This window comes from Triturus cristatus, chromosome 6 (assembly GCF_964204655.1).
Source record: "Triturus cristatus chromosome 6, aTriCri1.1, whole genome shotgun sequence".
Classification (NCBI taxonomy): domain Eukaryota; kingdom Metazoa; phylum Chordata; class Amphibia; order Caudata; family Salamandridae; genus Triturus; species Triturus cristatus.
Window position 1 is genome coordinate 1,283,824,818 of NC_140589.1, and position 18,856 is coordinate 1,283,843,673.

Here is an 18,856-nt window from a genome sequence, read left to right on the forward strand (position 1 = left end):
AAAAGCTTTATTCAACAGTTGTCATAAAAGCACTATACATAGGATAAAAATATTTCATAACACACTACACCATAAATAGGCGGCATTTTAAAACCTTATTAAATATACATGAAAACTGTCGTAGCACGTATTAAAAAGCAGTCCTGTGAGTTAAAAACCAGGAGAAATAAAATTAATAATATTGTTGCAAAACATAAGAATGAATGTGGCACTATTACATATGTTGCTTTCAAGGTCCATACACATTGACAGGTGGCCAGACTTTAATTCATTACAGAATAAAGTAATAGCCAGCTTCTCATATACAGTCGCCAGGATGACATTTAAAACATTCTTCAGGTTATGGGGGTTAATCATGATCTAATAGTCCATGACCAGCTCAAGAATTTAGCAATTGCAATGGAAATACACGGAGATGTTTCTGAGAGCAATATTCTTAATGCATCGGTGCACCTTCTGGAACCCAGAGACCTACAAAATGGCTTAAGCCACACATGACGGGGGCAGCATATGCTGGACAAACAAACAATAGGTGAGCCAGGGTCTCCTGCTGTTCCAGACACAAGGGGCACTTGCTATTACCAGATGGGACCCATTTTGCAGTATATGATCTTATTGGCAGTGTACCCACCCTGAATTGGAAGTACAGCTTCTGATCATGTGGTTTAGTTATTAAATCCCAATACTGCTCTAGATTTGGCCGGATTTTGACTTCCAAGAAACTTCCCGTTAGCTTGGAAGTATCACTGTTTCGGTGGATATTGAGGAACACCATTTCCCAGTATTTTTCTCCTTTGGAGGGAAAGACGCATTGGAGGGATTTTCCCACCACGTGGCCATGACAATCTTGACTTGTGAGGTTTATATCTCCCGTAGCCATTTAATTTTGTGGTATTAGACCATTGACGCCAGAAGCATAGGATGCTAGTTCTGGCGTGCACCACATTCTTCGCCAGTATAATAATGGGCGTAATCTGGCAATATCAGCCAGGGTTTTTCTGCCTAGTTCGTACAGCAATGGACAAACTGGGGTGCTTTGCGGGAGACCGGTAATTCTGCGTAGGAACCTGTTTTCTGCAACGGCTAGCTGGGATAAGTTCTCAAAACCCCAGAGCTCGGCCCCAAATAAGGCAGAGCTCACAACTTTCATACTATAAATCTGGAGCACAGGGCGAATTGGCTTTGTAAGGGAGGTTTTAAACTCAGTATATAGAGCCCCAGATAGTTGCAGATGTTTTAAAGTAGCCGTGTCAAGTTGGCAGTTCCATTTCAGGTTATTTTGCAATGTAACCCCCAGATAGGTAAAAGCCATTACTTGTTCCAGGGGACGGTTATTCATGCATACACCACCTTTAAATGTTTTATGCTGATTAAAGGTCATAAAGTTTGTTTTGGATACATTAATTTCCAGACCCCATAGGTGGCAGAACTCCTCAAAAAGTAACAAGGCACGCTGGAGACCGCTGGGAGTTTTTGAGATGATCAACGTGTCATCCATGAACATTAAAATGGGGATGTGAGTTCCCGCTAATACATGGGCATCCGTGGGGGTAGACAATAAAAACTTGGCAATCTCATTGATAAAGAGTGAGAATAATGTAGGAGCCATAACACAGCCTTGGCGCACACCTTTATCAATGGGAAAAGATTTGGTAACATTGCCCTGTGACCCCCATCGCATTTGGGCGAAATTATCCTCATGCAAACGAGTAATGCGAGATAGCAACTCTGGTGCCATCCCTAGCTCCTGTAGCACTGCCCATAGTTTACAGGGGGAAACAAGATTGAATGCTGACTTAAGGTCAATGAAGGCAGCATACAAGCAACCCTTGCCTAGAACCACTGTCCACCAGTATATTAGTGTAATCCGAAAAACCTGATCAATAGTACTGGTATGGGCCTGGAAGCCTGCCTGTAATGATGAAAGAATGTCATACTCATCAATCCAATCTTGGACCTTGTTCAATACTAACCAGCCCATCCCCTTTTGCAGGGAGCCTTTGAGGCTTATGGGCCTATAATTTCCTGGGTGGGATTTATCCCCTTTGTTATATACCGGGATGATCTCTGCCCCTTTCCAGGAGTCAGGCATTGGGGCTCCTTGGGCAATGGCATTAGCCAGTAATGTAATATACCGGCACCATTTGGGTTTGTCATACAAAAAAAAGTCAGCTCGGATGCCATCCAAACCAGGAGCTCTACCCCCTGTTACGGCTCCGAGGGCAATATTGACGTCAGCCAGTGTGAAGGCTGTGTCTTGATAGAATGCGTGAAAAGGCAAGACAAGGTCCCCCTCATCAGCACTATGAGCATATTGGGGCTTAAAATGGTTGACCCATTGAGCCTAGGCTACATGGTTTTGTGGCAGTACTGGCTGTGTCCCCCCTGTCCCATTTTACAATGTTCCAAAACTGTTTGGAACTATTGCTGGCGCATGCCAGTCTCAAGTCCTGCCATCTACTTTCGTCTCATTGCTTCTTAGCCTTTTCCTGGATCTTCCTGTAGTTACTCCTAGCTGCCCGTACTTTTTCTGGTGCCCCTGATTTGAGTGCATCACCCAGTATTTTACGTGCCATCCTACAATCCTCGTTAAACAATGAGCTTAATTTATTTCTTTGGATGTTCTTATCTGTATGCTGTTTGAAGAAGTATGATCTTAAATGAGAAAAGAATTTGTTGTGAGTGGCAGTAATTATCTCGGTGAATTCGGGGTGGTCAAGACAGGCCTCTAGATCGAATATAGTGCGGTCGATATCCCTAGTGTCTAGGAGATAGGGGTTCTCTGCTAACTTAGCCCATTTTAGTCACCGCATATCGTTAGTGCGGATCAGATCATGGGTAATTAATTTGAGAGATGGCTGAACCAATGCTCTCTGTACTTGGAGATCTAGAGTTGAGCATAAAGGATTATGATCGCTCTCTAGACGATCCCTCACAGTCATATCCCCCAGGGCGTGCCATAGCTTTAAGTTAATTAATAGGTAGTCTATACGGCTAGCACTATGGCCATGATCAAAAGTATTAGCCCCATGCCTATCAGAGGCAGTACGCCCATTTGCTGCCCACAACCCTTTTTCGAGGCAGAATGCTTTGATTTGAATTGCTACATCTGTCCATTTTTTTATGGGCGCTAGTTCAAATTTTGGGATGCCCCATCGAGCATCTTCCTCTCCTGTAAGGCCGTGGTCCACAATGCCGAGGGGCTCAAAGGTCGAGTTGAAATCTCCAGCCACTACCACTAAGGAGTCCCAGGAATGCATGTCCAGAAGATAGTTGAGGGCCACTATAACCTCCGACTTCTTCCCCCCACTTAGGCCCCTCGCATAAACATTATAAATGTCGATGCTACGTTGCGGACTTGTTTTCAGCCGTATTGCAAGGATATCATTACTCTGGGTCAGAAGTATCTGGATTTTACAACTCATCTCTTGGCGCACCCAGATGGTGAGGCCCCCTGAAGGTCGACCTTTACCCCCCTTATTGGCTGGAATGTGGTAGTTCAAAAAACCTACTCGATAGAGAGGGTCCATCGACCATGTCTCCTGAAAAAGGCAGATGTCATACTGCTCAATAAATGTTTGCCAATCAGAGGACATGAACTTAGTCTCCAACCCCGTGATGTTCCATGAAAATACAGCTAACCTAAGTGGGGTGCCAAGACTCACGTACTGGTCTTTAGAAACAAGAACGCTACCTGTTGGCCGGCAGAACTAGGATCCACATCAACACTCACGTCAGAAACCTGGGGATCATCCTGAATGACAATCTAAACATGATGGCACAAGTAATGCAGTGAGCTCTGCTTGCTTCCACATCCTATGAATACTATGAAAAATCTTCAACTGGCTCCCACAGAACACCAGACGAACTGTCATGCAAGCAGTCATCACAAGCCAACTTCACTACAACGCATTGTATGCTGGAATTTCTGATCTACTCCTGAACAGACTTCAGACCATCCAGAACGTAACTGCAAGACTCATATGTAACCTTCCATGCAGCACTCATAACTCACCTCAAGGAGCTCCACTGGCTCCCCATTCACAAACGCAGCCAAATCAAACTTGTCATGCACACCTACAAAGCCCTACACAACACAGGAACAGCATACCTCAATAGCCACATACACTTTCACAACCAATCAAGACACCTGGACTCAGCCTCACTCGTACCCCCCATTCACAAAAGAAGATCAGGAAGTGATTTGTTCTCCTAAATCACACCCAAAACATGTGACGGCATCCCACAACACATCAGAGCCTCCTTCTCGCTACTTGAGTTTCACAAGAAGCTGAATACCTGGTTCTTGGAATAATTCTTTGGAGACCACACGGCCTACACACCCGCTCAGGCACATGAATAACATCGCAGGGGATTAGTGCACTCTACAAATTGACACAGCATAGCATAGCATAACATAACATTACATACTATAATATAACATAACATAACATAACATAACATAACATCACACATATCGCACACATGTTAGAATCACCATAAAATAGAGCTTTAGCCCAATTGAAAGAAATTGGAACTAAGGCTCCCTGATGATACAAAGTACTGCAGTGCATGTTTTTTTTAATGAACCATCAACAATCCACCCATGGTTGAACTCGCAAACATAAGACTTACAGCTTTAGTCTGAAAAGTTGCATTTTTTTTACTTGTTTTTTTGTCCTGCGCCCTTTATACTTGGCCATCTCTGTGTAACTAGACATGCCTAGTACTCTCACCAGGAGGCAAATGTTGATCACATGTCAAGTGCTTGGTGACAAAAAATGGAAACGTATTTGCTTTTTGTGTGTATCAATGCACTGCTTCAGCATGGTGTTACTGCTCATGTTTTTGTTCATGCTTTTTACCCCATGTTCCATTTGCGCCATTTTCTTCAACAGACTTGTTCAGACCTTTACATGCTTAACTTTTCATTCTAAAATGCAAAGTATTTTATGCTGCGGCACACAAGTCAAGTTGGCTTAAGCAGAAAGTGATGGTGTCACTTTCAGTATGTTTGTGCCTCACAGTTACACTCTTTCAATAATATATAATTCTGCATAACCTCACATAGCAGCTTTCTAGGATGTTGTTCAAGTGTGGTTGTTATATAAAGTTGGATTTTGTAGTCCTGAGCACCTATTAATATATGCCACAAACAATTTAGTTTATTTTCAGTGCTATATATATGGTAGTTATTAAAATATTTCCACCCAAACTCCTTCATACACCTTAAGCCTTACAGTTAGGCCTGAGTGAAGTTCACAGAGTTTTACTCCATGGAATTTCAGAGAGTTATGCGAAAAACTCTACAAAATCCTGCGGAGTTCCACCTGTGGGCAGCGTATTGCCATGGCCATGCTCATGCATTAAAAACAAAGGGGCATATTTGCAAAAAAAATGTCAGAGCGTGGTGTTAACGGCAAATTTGGCAATGCCGTGCTCTGACATTTCAAAATGCAGGGATGCTCTGTATTCACAAGAATATGGTGCATCCCTTTTTTTCCCCTAACGCTGGCACAAACCACCAGCGCAGGCACCCCGCCACCATGCAGCAAGGGTGCCTTGACTGCAGGGGCGATTGTTTATGTGTAGGGAGTAGAATGCAGTACAAAAGCGGGTGGTGATGGACGGAGATCAGAACTAATCAAACACTCACACCCAGTCAACAGATCTGGGTTTGATCCATCACCGTTCTTTAGCCCACTCTGCCACCCCAGTTCAGACATGGCCATATGCAAATCAGTCTGACCCTGTGCCTCATGGGAACAGTCCAGCCCGAACTGCCAAGCCATGCCTTCCCTGGACCGGAAACAAGCTTCCTAGGACCGGTTTCTGGCATTTCAGCCGTCTTCAGCCAGGCTTGCTTGAATCCAGTGGCAAAGTGAAGCAAGGGACTCACGTCTGAGCATACCCTGCCAACTTATGGCGAACAAAGCAGTACAAAAGGAGGTGGTGATGGATGGAGATCAGAAACAATCAAACACTCACACCCAGTCAACAGATCTGGGTTTGATCCATCACCGTTCTTTAGCCCACTCTGCCACCCCAGTTCAGACATGGCCATATGCAAATCAGTCTGACCCTGTGCCTCATGGGAACAGTCCAGCCCGAACTGCCAAGCCATGCCTTCCCTGGACCGGAAACAAGCTTCCTAGGACCGGTTTCTGGCATTTCAGCCGTCTTCAGCCAAGCTTGCTTGAATCCAGTGGCAAAGTGAAGCAAGGGACTCACGTCTGAGCATACCCTGCCAACTTATGGCGAACAAAGCAGTACAAAAGGGGGTGGTGATGGATGGAGATCAGAAACAATCAAACACTCACACCCAGTCAACAGATATGGGTTTGATCCATCACCGTTCTTTAGCCCACTCTGCCACCCCAGTTCAGACATGGCCATATGCAAATCAGTCTGACCCTGTGCCTCATGGGAACAGTCCAGCCCGAACTGCCATGCCATGCCTTCCCTGGACCGGAAAAGAGCTTCCTAGGACCGGTTTCTGGCATTTCAGCCGTCTTCAGACAGGCTTGCTTGAATCCAGTGGCAAAGTGAAGCAAGGGACTCACGTCTGAGCATACCCTGCCAACTTATGGCGAACAAAGCAGTACAAAAGGGGGTGGTGATGGACGGTGATCAGAACCAATCAAACACTCACACCCAGTCAACAGATCTGGGTTTGATCCATCACCGTTCTTTAGCCCACTCTGCCACCCCAGTTCAGACATGGCCATATGCAAATCAGTCTGACCCTGTGCCTCATGGGAACAGTCCAGCCCGAACTGCCAATCCATGCCTTCCCTGGACCGGAAACAAGCTTCCTAGGACCGGTTTCTGGCATTTCAGCCGTCTTCAGCCAGGCTTGCTTGAATCCAGCGGCAAAGTGAAGCAAGGGACTCACGTCTGAGCATACCCTGCCATGAGGCACAGGGTCAGACTGATTTGAATATGGCGATGTCTGAACTGGGGTGGCTGAGTGGGCTAAAGAACGGTGATGGATCAAACCCAGATCTGTTGACTGGGTGTGAGTGTTTGATTGATTCTGATGCTCTGTCCATCACCACCCCTTTTTGTACCGCTTTGTTCGCCATAAGTTGGCAGGGTATGCTCAGACGTGAGTCCCTTGCTCACTTTGCCCCTGGATTCAAGCAAGCCTGGCTGAAGACGGCTGAAATGCCAGAAACCGGTCCTAGGAAGCTTGTTTCCGGTCCAGGGAAGGCATGGCTTGGCAGTTCGGGCTGGACTGTTCCCATGAGGCACAGGGTCAGACTGATTTGCATATGGCCATGTCTGAACTGGGGTGGCAGAGTGGGCTAAAGAACGGTGATGGATCAAACCCAGATCTGTTGACTGGGTGTGAGTGTTTGATTGGTTCTGATGCTCCGTCCATCACCACCCCCTTTTGTACCGCAGGGAGTAGAATGCAGCACACAAAGAAAGAGCAAATCACAAGGAGAAATTAATAATTCTCCTCTTATCGCCATTCTAAGACTAGGTATTCCCTGACCTTCGTTTTTGGTGCTCCGCCAACCTTGTAAATCGGGGGCAACATCAATAAGCAATGGGTGTTGCGGTGGAATGCCCACTGCAACACCCATTGCACGGCCCTTTGCCTTTGAGGATTGCGGCAGAAACAGTCACATTTACAAGATGGAGTTAAGCCATGTTAAGTGGCTTAGCGCTACCTTGTAAATATGGGGACTGCCGCTATGCCACCGGAGCATCATAAAAAGTGATGCTCCGGTGGCGTTAAGAGCTTGTAAATATGTTATGGAACAAGGGATGCAATAGGGACAGTAAAACGAAGGCCAGAGCCGTATCTCAGGCCAAGAACAGAGCACAAAGAACAGGGCACAAATGGTGAACAGGCTTAGTTTGTAACTGCAGAATGTACTTTTTTTTTGCAAAATACCTTAATAAGATGTGGGCACAACTACATCGTAGTCTGTTAGAAAAGCTCTGTTCTCTGAAAAATGTTTGTTTACATTTTCAGTACTGGTAGTGTGTCAGGAATCTTTTAACAAAGTTCTCCGTGCTCACATATGTGCTTCATCAATTATTTGGAAGTTAATTACTCCATCTTCAAAATTAGAATCTTGGAAAATCTCTCCAAACTCCTCCACTCCCCCATTTGCAATGGCCTGATTATGGGAATGAGACCTGTTACTTGTACACACTTGTTGTGTTGCCGGTACAGTAAGGCGACCGGCAACGGGCTTACATAGATTGCGGTAGCGAGGGGATGGGGGCAATAACCACATGGGAGCCACGTTGTAGGTTTTACTAGTTGCACCATCGTAGCCCTAGTGGCGTACGTACGTGCGCAACCCTCTTTAATAACTTAAGGTCACATGACCTCCACGTCGTGCGCCTGTTGCGTCACAGGCGCAACACAACATTCCTCCCCAACAAACATTGAAACAACAAGTCGGCAACATCCTGAGCTGACTTATGGCTCCTTTTTACGAATTGCTTACACAACAATGTTCAGCAAGCATAACATAAAAGTAGTCTTCAGGCAGCAGGACGGCGCTGGGCTACCCCGCAGCTGATGCTGAGATAGCCCCCTACTCTGAGAGTCACGGTCTCCAACTTCTGGGGCCTCTCCGCCGTGTTGGGTCTCAGGACGGTGATCACAGTCATCTAGCGCCACACCTGCGGCCCCTCTGCCCGTGCTCGACGTGGGACTCGTAGATTCACAGCTGTCTTCAGTGGCCGATGCATCTGCCACCCCACTGGAGCTGGCCTCCGCCACTGGTGTTCCCTGGAAGCTGCTTTCAAAATGGGCTGGCGAGGACCCCGACCTCTCTGGTTGGTACTTCTTGAAGTGTGACACATTCCGGGTTATGGTTTCTCTTCCTCGAATGGCAATGATCCGGGTTCCTTTGACATTGACTACAGTCCACGGGTCCTTTTCATATGTCAACCTAAACTTGCCGCTGGTGATTCAGTTTTTAAGTAGCACCACATCGCCTCTATGCAAATGGGTCGCTTGGGCCCTCCGCCTATGACTGACATGGGCATGGGCTTTGCGTCGCCGGGCATCAATCTGGATGTCATCCAGGGTCTCCGGCTGCCACTTGGGGTGATGAGGAATCGAATCAGTAACCACTCGTCCCATGAGAAGATGGGCCGTGGCTATGCCAGTAGTGGTGTGGAGTGTTTGTTGACAGCTCCTCAAAAAGGTAAAGATGGCCAGCTCAATGGACTGTCCCTTGTCATGCGCGATCCGGATTACTTTATTTAAGGTCCGCATGAATCTCTCCGCCTCGCCATTTGCTTGTGGCCACCGGGGTGTGATTCTTCGGTGATGAATGCTGAGAGACTTTAAATAAGAGGCAAATTCTTGCCCTTGGAAGGCGGGTCCATTGTCTGTCCTCAGTTCTTGTTTGAGGCCAAGAGTGACCATGATTTTGTCAAGCTTGGCTATTACCTCCGCAGCACTGGGCGCAGATATGATCTCGACTTCAGGGTCCTTAGAGTGGTCATCAATGGCCACAAACGTGTGACGTCCGTCAGGAAGGCTACCAAAGTCTAAGCTGACGCGGGACCAGGGAGTTGTTGGCTGTGGTTCTACCACGATTGGAGCAGGTCGGGGTGTTTCCCCCGTCACTTGGCAGGCCGCACATGACCGGACGGTGGCTTCCACAAGTTCGTCCATTAGCAGGAACCACACCTTGGTTTGGAGTCTGGAATTGGTCTTGACCATGCCTTGATGTCCGATGTGTGACAGATTGACAACCTACTCAGTTAACGCCGTCGGGATCACCAGCCTGTGTCCTCTTAGGAGGCACCCAGTGTCATCTTCAGTGAGCTCATCTCTGACGTGATGTAGGCTGTCCATGATCCACTGTGCGTTGGCCGTCAGATCTCTCCATTCTCCCTTGGCCTTGTGCCAGTTGCCACTATTCAGAGCCGCTCTGGCTCGTTGGAGGCATTTGTCTTTGCTGGTGGCTTCGTGGAGGCTCTCCATGGAGAGGGGAAGTGGGCAGGAGCGAGCAGTGACGCACCAAACACATTCTTCTGTGTCGGCCGCGTCCTCCATCTCTCGGACCGTGGCTGCCCTGGGATGTCGGGATAGGTAGTCAGCCGGATTCCGGGAGCCGGGCTGATATTCCACTTTGCAATTCTAATTCTGGAGCTGCAACATCCACTTCTCGATCCGAGGCGGGGGCTTGGTAGATGTCCCCGAGAAGAGTGCAACTAGTGGCTTGTGGTCCGTTGCTACCACAAAGGGTTCTCCGTATATATACAGGTGAAAATGGCGGCACCCCCAATGAATGGCAGTGGCTTCTTTCTTGATTTGGGAGTATCGTTGCTCCATCTCGGTGAGTAATCGGCTAGCAAAAGCCACAGGGGCCCAGTCCTCCTCCTGGCTCCGTCTCTGCAACAGCACGACCCCTAGACCCATGGGGCCCGCGTCCACCGCAACCAACGTCAGTTTTCTGGGATCAAAGAAAACAAGTGTGGTGGCTTCAGAGAGGGCCTCTTTGATTTCCTCGAATGCCTTGGCTTGATCAGGACCCCATTTCCAGGGGGTGGAATCCTTGGTAAGCTCTCTCAATAGTAGGGTCAGGTTGGCAAGATCCCGGATGAACCTCCCGCAATAGTTCACCATACCGATGAAGCTGCGGACCTCAGTGACATTGGTGGGGGTGACGGCATCTTTTATGTCTCTGACCTTTTCGGGGTCGGGGTTGACTCCTTCCATGGAGAACGTGTAGCCAAAAAACTGTAGCTTCCTTCGTAGGAACTCACATTTCTCCCTGTGCAGGGTGAGGCCGGCATCCCGCAGTCGACGGAGTACTTGCGTGAGGCGAGTGTTATGTTCGGGAATAGTTTTTGCATGTACCATGATGTCGTCACTGACATGGTGGAGGAGTGTGGCTCAATGGTTAGAGCGGCAGACCCTGAAGCAGAGTTCTGGCCAGGGACCAGGGTTCGATTCCCGCCTCGGCGGGGCTCGGGCTCAATTTCCTCGGACCTGTCTATTCTCGCCTCGGTGCCTATTCTCATCACGGGCCCCACGCTGCAACTCTGGGCAATAGCTTGCTTAGCCTCCACACCGGCCCCAACAATGCTAAGGATGCCTGGCTTCACCCTGGGGGTGCCCAGGAGTGGACACTTCACAGGGAAAGCCAGGAGGGGTTCCACAGTGGTATGAGTATCAGCGCCAGGAAACCGCAAAAGGCGACACCGCAAGGTGGCCGTCTGGTGACAGTGCGCTCTATAAGTACCTTGACATTTACATTAATGAAGCCAGGGATGTCTGCGATGAGTTCCTGTATGATGTTTTGGAAGACTTCAGCCACGCTGGACACTCCGAAGCTTAATCGGGTGTATCTCCGGAGCCCCACATGTGTCGAAAAGGTCGTGATGTTGCGAGACGCCTCATCTAGCACCAACTGATGGTATCCGGACCACAGATCTAACTTGGAAAACCAGCAGGCTCCGGTCATTTCCCCAATCAGATCGTCTATTGTGGGGGTGATGTGGTGTTCTCTCTTGATGGCGACATTGGGGAGCCTGATATCGACACAGATCCTCACCGCACCTGGTTGTTTGGGCTTTCGGGTGACGACGATCGGGGACACCCACGGGGTGGGGCCAGTCACTTTCTCGATTATACCAGCGGCCTCCAACTTCTTGAGCTCTTCCTCAACCAGGGGACGCAGGTGAAAGGCTATCCGCCAGTGCCGCAAGGCCACTGGTTGGACTGTGTGGTCAATGTGGAGGTGTATCTCTTTCCCCTTGAACCTTCCAATCCCCTGGAATACTCCCGAGAATTCAGTTAGGAGATACTGGACCGACTCCTGGTGGACCCCGAAGGCAAACGTCACTACCCCCAGGTCCTTGGCGGCTTTGCACCCCAATGAGCATTCCTTGACCATCTTCGGTAACGTAAACGTTGGTGGTGATGGATCGGGCACCCTGTGATACGGACGTTCGGAATCGGCCTTGTATCTTCAAGGGTGTGTCTTGACCGTATGCGAACACGGTGATGGTCAAGGGGTAGAGGACTGGCATAGGATTCATGGTGCGGTGTAGGGTCGACGCCATGATGTTGATGGTGGCACCGGTATCGACCACGGCCATGATGTCTTGGGACCCCACTCGAATGCTGCACTGGGGCAATCGTCGCGCTTATCGGGTTGGGGTGCCGATCATGTGGACTTTGTGCGCCACCCGCTCTTCCTCAACATTGTCATCAATGTCACTGGGTCCTCTCTCTCCTTCGGGCAGGGCATTTTCCACTTGGCGGGGCTTGCGGAATCTCTTGGACCTGCAGACTTTCTCGAAGTGGTTAAACCGTCCGCAACCTGACCATCTCTTGCCTTTGACAGGGCACTCAGATGCCGGATGGGGTGTGCCTACGCAGTATCCGCAGGCTTTGGGTTGCCCTGATGTGGATGTCCCGGGTCCCTTCTTAACCCACCTCGTCGTGGGTTTGGACGTTACGGCGTTCACTGCCTCGGCCTTCACAGGTACTTGTAGAGCTGCTTCCATGTGCGCCGCCCGCTATCGACAATTCTTTGGTCCGCCCCAGGGTCAGTATGTCCGCGAGGGACTTTCCGGATTCTTCAAGTATCCATTCCCGAAGCTTGGTAGAGGCGCACCCTTGAATTATCTGTTGCCTAATTTCTTCTGTTTCTTCAGGGAATCCGCACGTGGACGCTAGGTTTTTTAGTCTGGCATGAAACGTATCTAGCGATTCTTCTGGGAGCTGGCGCGCTTGCCTGAATATGAACCTTTCGTAATCTTGATTGGCCATGGGTTCAAAATGTCTGTTGAGCCCATTTATCCGTGTGTGGTGGTTCTTGGGCATAGCTTCTACTATAGTTTTGGCGATGTTATGGGTGTCCTTGCCCCCCAAGTGTAATAACATTGCTCTTTTCTGGTCCTTGTGGACCTTAGTGGCCTCAAAAAATATGAGTATGCGATCTACCCAGTCCTTCCACTTGGGTGCCAGCGATGAGAGCGATCCCTCTACGATGAAAGGCTCTATGGAGGGTATCGTGGCCATGGTCACCACCTTAACTGGTAACTACGTCGTTGTCCGGGCCTCCCACGCAGTTTCACTGTCCCTCCTGGATGTGGTCCTCCCTTGGGGCGTGTGCTTTTGCCAATGCTTAGTGACTTCACCCTACTTGTCAGGGCTCCCATTACCCAGTTAGGCCACACTAGGCTGCTAACCTCTTCTTGGAGGGACAGGGGCTTGGGATTATTGTGGGGGTCTCCACCCCTCTTGCTGATGGGTTCACTTCAACCAGACCCTGAGGTGTGCCTCAAGGGTGTGGGCCTTCCTCAACTCCCTCCTGTGTGGCAGTCCTGCTCCTGGTGTTAGATGAGTCCAGGGGGTGCCTTCCTCCTCTGTGTGCAACCTGGGCGCTTGAAAACAGGGCTTGCAGCACGTGACCAGCAGTCCAGAGCCTCGCATATATCTCGCGTTGAGCAGGGGGAGGAGCAGCACCATGTCTCCTCACCTCAGGGGCTCGGGCCGGTGATCTTGCGCCTCCACGAATGTCACGCCGAGTTGCGTGTGCTCCAGGGGCCACGCTGCCTTCGGGGACACAGCATGCACACACCGGGGCACGAGCGCCGCGAGCCGATGACAGAGCTTGCGGCCGCCACACCAGCGCCCACCGACCAGCGAGGGCACGCCCACCCTCATCGCCAGTTGTTGTTTTGCCGGTACGGTAACGCGACCGGCAATGGGCTTACATAGATTGCGGTAGCGAGAGGATGGGGGAAATAACTACACAGGAGCCACGTTGTAGGTTTTAGTAGTTGCGCCGTCGTAGCCCTAGTGGCGTACGTACGTGCGTGACCCTCTTTAATAACTTAAGGTCACATGACCTCCATGTCGTGCGCCTGTTGCGTCACAGGCGCAACACAACACACGGATGTATGATGTTACAACGCATACTTTTACAACGCATGCACTTACAACGCAATTTTTACAATGCAACATCCACTACAACGCATTCCATTACATCGCATACTACCTTTACAACGCATACCATTACAACGCATAATATTACATTGCATTTAAGGTAAGTGTTGGATAGTATAGGGGTAAAAATTACTATTCTCACTCCAGGGGGTGCAACAGTAGGGTAAGTGTTGGATAGTATAGGGGTAAAAATTACTATTCTAACTCGAGGGGGTGCAACAGTAGGGTAAGTGTTGGATAGTATAGGGGTAAAAATTACTATTCTAAATCCAGGGGGTGCAACAGTAGGGTAAGTGTTGGATAGTATAGGGGTAAAAATTACTATTCTAACTCCAGGGGGTGCAACAGTAGGGTAAGTGTTGGATAGTGTAGGGGTAAAAATTACTATTCTAACTCCAGGGGGTGCAACAGTAGGGTAAGTGTTGGATAGTGTAGGGGTAAAAATTACTATTCTAACTCCAGGGGGTGCAACAGTAGGGTAAGTGTTGGATAGTGTAGCGGTAAAAATTACTATTCTAACTCCAGGGGGTGCAATAGTAGGGTAAGTGTTGGATAGTAAAGGGGTAAAAATTACTATTCTAACTCCAGGGGGTGCAACAGTAGGGTAAGTGTTGGATAGTGTAGGGGTAAAAATTACTATTCTAACTCCAGGGGGTGCAATAGTAGGGTAAGTGTTGGATAGTATAGGGGTAAAAATTACTATTCTAACTCCAGGGGGTGCAACAGTAGGGTAAGTGTTGGATAGTGTAGGGGTAAAAATTACTATTCTAACTCCAGGGGGTGCAACAGTAGGGTAAGTGTTGGATAGTGTAGGGGTAAAAATTACTATTCTAACTCCAGGGGGTGCAACAGTAGGGTAAGTGTTGGATAGTGTAGGGGTTTTACCCCTATACTATCCAATACTTACCTTAAATGCAATGTAATATTATGCGTTGTAATGGTATGCGATGTAAAGGTAGTATGCGATGTAATGGAATGCGTTGTAAAGGTAGTTTTTAAAAATGCGTTGTAGTGTCATGCGATGTAATGGAATGCGTTGTAGTGGATGTTGCGTTGTAAAAATTGCGTTGTAAGTGTAGTGCGTTGTAAAAGTTGCGTTGTAAAGGTTGTTCCCCCAACACACACTCTGTGATTAAGAAGATAGGAGAGCAGAGGACGTTTTGTTCCTTGCTAATTAATCTAGTCTGATATTGAAAGGGAGCGAGTTATAAGTTTGCTGTAGGTCTGACTGAGATTGCTGGGGAATCTTCCAGCATGTACAATACTAATTTTATAAGCCTGTCTCAGCCTGTCTCTCACTGCCCAAACTCCATAAAGTCAGCATTTCTTGTCTCCACCACCGCTGTGCCTCTGTGATGGTATGGGCACAAATCCTAGCCTCCTCCCTGCGCTGCAGTGCCAATCCAGGACAACACTTGAAGCACTACTGCCCCTAACTGCTGCAGACTGACCTGGGGTCAGGCCACCTGTCTGGACAAAAGGGCAGCTAAACACTGCACATCCTCTTAGCACCATGTAACACTTACATTTGAGGTGAAATTTAAAGAAACTCTACGGAGAGGTTAGGGGGTGCTGGTAGCCTTTACGGATAAGGTAGTGATGATACAATGAATAGCATGCCAAAATACATTGAAAAAATGCATGGCTATCTCTTCTAGACTTAAAAGTGCTGTCACTTACCTGCTGCAGGTGGTGACAGTCATGGTGCCCTTCATGGGGGGCAAGGCTTGGAGCATCAGCTGCGCTGCAGACCACAACATGTGGCACCCGCAATATTACTTCCGTAGAACCTGCCATCCTGATGCTGTTGGTCACCTGCAACTTCCCACGGGTCAGCATGCCGCTGAGCTGGTAGGTGCCTGCTCCCTCAGTACAGGCCTCCAGGAAGCTGATCAGTGTTGACCTGCACTACAAACAAAGTCACCCCCACTGCATGGTCCCTGATAACTCAGCCACTGCAGGACCTTTGGCTGCTGTCTCAGATCTGTCGTTCTTAAGTGGGAACTGGAAGTTCCTTAAGGTTAGTTAAGCCTCTTTATTTTTGTAAGGCGGCTCACGATTGGCTGTAGCAAGCAAAGAATGGGCTGTGTTTAAGAAGCATGCTCCCATTTGCTTCCGAGAAGGTTCTTCTCTACCGCTGTCTGGGGGATATTGACAAGAACGTGTGATAATTCTCGCAAATTTATCTTAACGCAACTTTCAACATCGCAGTCTATCGCTGGAAAATATCACCTTGTCAACGTGGTATTCTCAACACGGCTGTACCATGCGATAGTCTCACGACAACACGTCAAATGACCGCGGTAAAATTAACGCGATGCCTAAAAAATGTGAAACACAAACTCGAAAAAAGCTGCGATGTCCTAAACCGCGATGCAAAATTCAGCGATAACCAGCGACAGCCCTGGAATCCCCACGCGTGAGAATGCACCAGAAAAGCTGAGAAAAAAAACTGTGAGATGACACTGTACGAGTACAACCTCACATCCGTGATGTAGTACAAATGTCCACTGTCCCGCATCAAATAGGCATCTCCTCACAAACTGTCACAATGTACATTGTCATGCAGTCTGTATGTAAAATTCGCCAATGCGTAAACATACATGGAACACACTGTGAACCTGCATCTCCCCTTTGCATTGCAGAAGGACAATCAACACCTCCTGCAGAGCAGACCCTATATCACTTCAGTGATGATGGAGACGACACCCAGGACATCGACCCAGACGAACTCCAATGGTTCATGGACAACCTCCACACCCCACCTCAAGTAGCATTTGGGACACATGTGAAATGCTGATGTGTGGGAGTCCATACTGTCCTTAACACACAGAAATGGCATTTTGAATACGTGAAACCCATCAGCCTCTCTGTACAGAGGTGACACACCCACCATCTATTATCAAATAATTAGATTGTTAGCACTACATGTTGCACTTACACTTGTCATGAGTGATGTGATTGTACAGAGGGGTGACATGCACTCAGGGAATATGTGTTGTAATGGATTTATTTTCACACGCTGTGCCTCTGCTCATTTTGTACTGTCCCATGATTGCTAAGGACAGTGACAATGTGATGTGCTCATGTGAAGAAATTGTCACTGATGGTGTTCCTATGGGCTATTCCTGCTGCACCTGCATTGGGGTGTGGTCCACTTGCCTCATCTTCCTCATCATCGTCCGGTGCATCTGTCACTTGTATCCATGGGGCCTTGGTGCGTACACATATGTTGTGCATCACACAACATGCAACGATCATCTTGCACACGATGTCTGGGCTGTACAGGAGCCTACCTTCTTGTGATGTCCAGGCACCTGAAACGTGACTTCAACACGCCAAATGTGTGTTCCACCATGTCCCTGGTGCGTTTGTGGGCTGCATTGTACTGCCTCTGGGCCTGTGTGTTCGGGGCTCGGAGGGGTGTCATCATCCAAGGGCAGAGTGCATATCCTTGGTCACCTGTGACAGTGCAGAGAGACATGAGTCAATAGTCGGTTTTGCATGGTATGTCGGCAGGCTCACTGGTACATTGGTGTGTGATGTGTGACTTAGTGATTCCTGTTTTACATGTACTGCTTGTAGCAAATGAGTGGCATCAATGTGTAATACGTAGCCTCACTGCTGCTCCTCCCTCCCCCGAGCCTATTCACTAGTGTGCGCTGCGCAGTTGCATCACTTGCATACCTACGGCACACCATTGTCATGTCTGTCTGTGCATGTCCACAAACCTGACAACGACACTGTGATGTTGTGCTTTGAAGGCGGGCGGCCATGTGTGTGTAGGCCTATGGTAAGGATAGGGAGGACACAGATGTCGAGTTCATGGCTGGTTGAACTCGCGATGCGGTTGAGTAATGACCTTTGCCTTATGCTACCGGTAATAGCGACAGACAGCAGTTGGCATGTATGATCTCGGACCCCGAGCGGGCTTGTGCTCCTTCATTTACCCCTTCGGCTGAGCCCGCACTCCGGGGGCATGCTACATTGCAACATTGTCCATTGCGGGACGGGTGCACAGACACTACAACAGAGAGACACTCATTAGTTACTACCTTGGCAAGGCCGAAACTTAATCACGCCCAGAGCCCAGAATGCCGGTCCACTCCGCTTACACTTACAGGGAGTATTACACAGCTACATGTCCTAGGTCTACCCCACTGACTGAGGTAACATGGTTGCATCCGCTGTACACAGCACAATGTAATGTGGTAGGGCCTGGGCCCCTCATGCATACATAATGACCACACAAACACACTGATATAGTTTGTGGAACTGGCTACGGGCACGTGCGCCTGGCCCCTTTTATTGCCAGGGTCACATGTCCAGTGACGCCTGTGCTGGATGGGTGTTGGGTAGTGTGAGCCACCCCACAGGGGTTGGTTGGTGCTGGCAATAACTACAACAGTGATCAGACAATCAGAAGTTCAAAGTTCAAACAGCAAGGGGCTATATGACTTGAGCTGCACAGTTAGTGGTCTCGGATGCACTGCGACTGGCACAAGCACACTGCCACAGGACGGTGTCCAAGAAGAATGTCACTGAGTGTTTCGGGGCACAGTGGAAGGTGTCCTTCCAGGGCATGATGCAGAGGGCAGAAGTAAGCAGAAACAGGCAAATGGAGGAGTAGAATGCTACAGACTCATTTTTACCACCAAGTCAGTATCAGCTGCATGATGATGAAGACAAGCCCCAAGCCATAGACTCAGATGCCACCAAAGTTCAACCAGAGAGTGTCCGTGAATTTCGGGGAACAGAGTCAGTGGCACCAGAGCAGAAAGGGGATGCAGTCTGCAATGAGGCCTGTACAATGATATAAATTCTGCCATAAATAAATCAAGCAAAAAACACACAATTGATGGACGGAATGCAGAACAAATCAAAACATTCACCCCCAGGCAAGCGATC